Source organism: Phocoena sinus, chromosome 6 (genome assembly GCF_008692025.1).
Source record: "Phocoena sinus isolate mPhoSin1 chromosome 6, mPhoSin1.pri, whole genome shotgun sequence".
Taxonomy (NCBI): Eukaryota; Metazoa; Chordata; class Mammalia; order Artiodactyla; family Phocoenidae; genus Phocoena; species Phocoena sinus.
In genome coordinates, this window is record NC_045768.1 from 5668366 (window position 1) to 5672550 (window position 4185).

A 4185-nucleotide genomic window follows, 5' to 3' on the forward strand; every position below is an offset into this window, starting at 1 on the left:
GAGATAGGGATATACCACATACATGGATAGGAAGACTCAGTATTGTTAGGTTGTCAGTTCTTCCCATAGATTCAGTGCAATCCCAGTCAGAATCCCAGTAGCTTTAAAGCCATTTTTGTGGGGAGTAGGGGATTGATAAACTGCTTCTCAAATTTTTGTGGAAATGCAAAGAGCTGAGAATAGCCAGGGCAATATTGAAGAACAAGAAAGTTGAAGGACTCGCTATAAATTAAGTACAGTAATTAAGATAGCATTGCATTGACACAAAGATAGACAAGCAGATTGAACAAATGGAAATTCAGCATATAACATACTTGAGTGCATGGCGTTTCAAAACATTATAATGGAAAATGTTTAAAGATATTTAATGCGTTTTATTGGAATTGGAATTGAACAACTGGAGAACACTAACACAATTTGGAAACCACTGGTGTGGTCTGGTTCCCGAAGACAAACTGAGATGAAGAGACGTGATCTGCTCGTCACAGAGCAAGTGAGACATCCAAGCAGGGAACAAAAGCCGGGACTGTGGATGCCGCAGCTGCTCGCTGTCTCCCCTTGACTGAGGAAAAGGCAGGTCTGGGGAAGAACCTTTCAGTAAATACGCTCAGACAGGTGACCTCGTGGCATGACATCAAGTCCCAGGACAGAACTATGATCCCTGTCCTGTCCGCACCCAATCTTGATCGTCATCCTTCTCTTAAACACAGAGCTGCAGCTGCAAGCTGCAAGCATCTGACCACACCCCAGTGGATGGAAGGTACGGGGACTTTGGGGGCTTGGTCTGAATGCAGCAGAGTGGCTGGCAGTGAGTGACAGCTGGGACAGGTCTCTACTCAGGGGCCAAGGTACCTGCTTCCCAGCAAAGTCAGGATTAGAGAATCTGATGCAAGAGGGAGAGACCAAAGGATCACATATTCCCTTTTGATGTGCTTGAAAAGGTTTTCCTTGTTATTATTTTTAAATTTTTTGGCCGCACCGTGCAGCTTGAGGGATCTTAGTCCCCCGACCAGGGATTGAACCCAGGCCTGGCAGTGGCACCGCCGAGTCGTAACCGCTGGACCACCAGGGCATTCCCGTAGAGGGTTTCCTTAAACGGCGTCTTGTGGGCCAATACTGAGCAGCCTGGAATCACCGAACGACTGGCCCGAGCCGTCACCCACCCACCTGTGTGTTGGGGTCGGGGGTGGGCCTGGTCCTCAACCGCCCCTCGGGGGCAGCTCTTTTCTAATGGCCTAGCTGCCCGGACCTCAGGGGACCAGCGAGCTGGACCTGAGATCATGTGCCCTGGGGAGACCAAGGGAGCCCAGGAGAAGCTTAGAGGGTTCGTGCCGAGGCTGACATTTGTTTCAGATCACACGGTCTGTCCTGGTGCTCAGAGGGGAGCAGAAGAAGCCACTAAAGCTGTCAGAAGCCCTGGAATCAGTTACTACTATGAGCTACCACTGTCTGAGAACTTATGACAAGCCAGGTGTCAAGGGCTTTACATACGCGTCATTGAATCCCACCTCAGCCCCGTGATGGGGAGGTAGTTATTATTCCCGCGGCAGATAAGGAAACTGTTGAGTAGTGGAGCTTGGGTTTGTACCTTTAAATCTTCCAGTCTGTGCCCCCCGGTGGGCTGAACCTGTTAGGTCCCTCTAGAACCAACTTAGGTGTCCCTCGCATACGTGTCCGTTTCTGTCCTCGGAGTGGCAAAGTGGGCTGGTTTTGCAGTCCGACTGAGGGCTGAGCCCTGCTCTGTCGCCTCCATAGCCAGGACTCTGGCAAGAACCTGTTCAAACCTGTTTCCTCATCTCCCAGGTGGGCCCCCAGGGACATGAGGCTCTTACGGGAAAGTAAGGTGTTGGCCGTTCTTGTCCCTTGCGGTGTGATGCTCTATAAAGTTGCAGAGAAACTGGACCAGCGAATACCGAACCCTTGCTCCTCAGGGAAATACAGGCTCACCGCGTTTTTTCACCAACCAACCAGCACATAACTTTGCTTTATGTGTGTTTCTGTTTAAAGCCATCTTATTTAATATATATTGCCGATTCATTAACGTTGAACTCTCAGCCAGCAGCATTATAACTCATGCTTGAGCAAAGCTTGTCTAACACCTGTGTCCTCTCTGTAAAGGACATCATTAGACAGCGCTAGGCTTAGGGGTCATTTTAAACGCAAAATAACCAAGGGAAAGCACAAAAATGCAAAACACACGGCACTAAAGAGACTGCTGGGAGGACCCTTGCTTGGAACAGGAGCTGGAACTGGAAGGCAGACCGTTTGCCTGGTTCATTTCAGCTGGGAACGCGAGCAGCGGGAGACTCCATTTTTTTCTTTTTTTTTCTTTTCTGGGAATGACCACAAAAGTGTGGTGAGTGTTGATTTTAAGGTTATAAATAAATTTTAGTGAGTAGGTGAATTTGCAAATACGGAATCAGAGATGATGATTGACTGCAATGCAGTGACAGGGCCTGACCCGTGGTTGGCACACGGCACTAACTTTTAGGGCTGTGTCCTCATCCTACCAACTGTCTCACTTGGTGGCGATGGCCGTGTCCCCCTGCTTGGCCATGAGCCCCCTGTGGGCAATCGTGGTGCTCTCTGTTGAAGTCCTAGGTGAAGGGCAGCACAGAACTCGGCCCAGAACCCCACGTACTCGTGTGGATAAGGGCAATTGACTTAGCTTTGGACTCTGAGCCCTCGTCTGTAAAACGGGAAGAACAGACCCGCCTACCACCCTACGTGTGGAGAACCTCAGCAAAGGAGATGCCCGGGAAGGGCCAGAACTTTCTTGGTAGATGCTACTAAAAGGCCCTCAAGACAAAGGCCAGCGAAGATTCCCATTGTTTCAGGGCTGTCTTCACTTGCCCTTCCACCCACCCAAGATGCGGACCCAGGACCGGCACGCCCCGCGGAACTGAGCGCCAACCCACTTTCTGGCCATTAATCTCGAAGAGTCTATCAGGGCCATTTGCATTAGCCCATCTTAAAAACCCCAGCTGGGCCCCAGTGGGCCAGAAGTGGGCTCGGGAAACAGTGCTGCCGTACCAGCTAGAGGCTGAGGCCCCGTGGCGTCCAAACTCCCTCTTGGACCAAGCCCTGCAACACGCCATCTGTACCCAAGCCAACCTGACTGTGGGGGCTGCAGGAGGACATCGTGGATGGTCACCACTTGAGAGGGACACTGGGAAGACTGCACCTCCTACCTGAGACCAGGGTTAGTGATGGAGGCACACTGACTGGCGGACTCCCCGCCCTCAGCCCAAACTCTTGGGTGGGTTGGGAACAGCCCAGCTGGGTCTTTGGATCCGGAGCTTGGGCGGCTGGCAGAGCCCAAGCACGCAAGTGTGATGGAGTATGGGAGGCGGGGCGAGAGTTCTGCAGACAGACTGGGCACCCGCCCTCCTCCCCTGCCTCCCCCAACACACAGACTGTCCCTTCCGTGATGACCATGCAGCTTTCTTAATGGAACACAATCGCTGAACTTGGTACATTTCAAGCACTTCAACCTTCCAGGACACCAGACTGCTGATGAAAACCATCTTCCGTGGGCGCCATGTTAATGAGAGGCCAAATTTCATATGCTTGCAAACTTTCCCCCAGCCTCCTGCTGGACTGCACCCCGCCTCTCCTCCCCCGTGCCCCAATAAAAGGCTGCATCAGAGAGGGAGAGAGAGAGGGAGAGAGAGAGAGAGAGACAGACAGAGAGAGAGAGAGAGAGAGAGAGATTTCCATAATTTATAGTATGGGCATTTCACTGGGGACAAGCGCTAATCTGTACTCACCGATACATTTAAGAAAATGCGTCCTCCTGCAAGCCTGCACCATTTATGACTCTTGGCACAAACCGCAATGCTCAGTCTTCAATTAAGGGACACCTTAGGGTTCATTATCACACAGTCGCTCCCTGTGAACCATGCCAAATGCTGTTTTGGCACAGAGCTTGGAAGATGAATTAGAAGGAAGCCTTCTCTGTAATGCCCTCTCCCTAATTCCCTTTCCCATCATCAGCGTTTATGCCCTCCTCTGGCTCGACCCCTCCTTCCTTCCAAGTGGCTTTTACTATTCAATTTCTCAACGTCAAACTCGATTCTCTAGAGGTGTAGTTAAAGATGCCACATCTCCTCTTTATCTTCCGGCTCTCAACAGGCCTCAGAATGGCTGCAGATGGGCTGCTCTCCATACCCCTTTTTGGCCTAA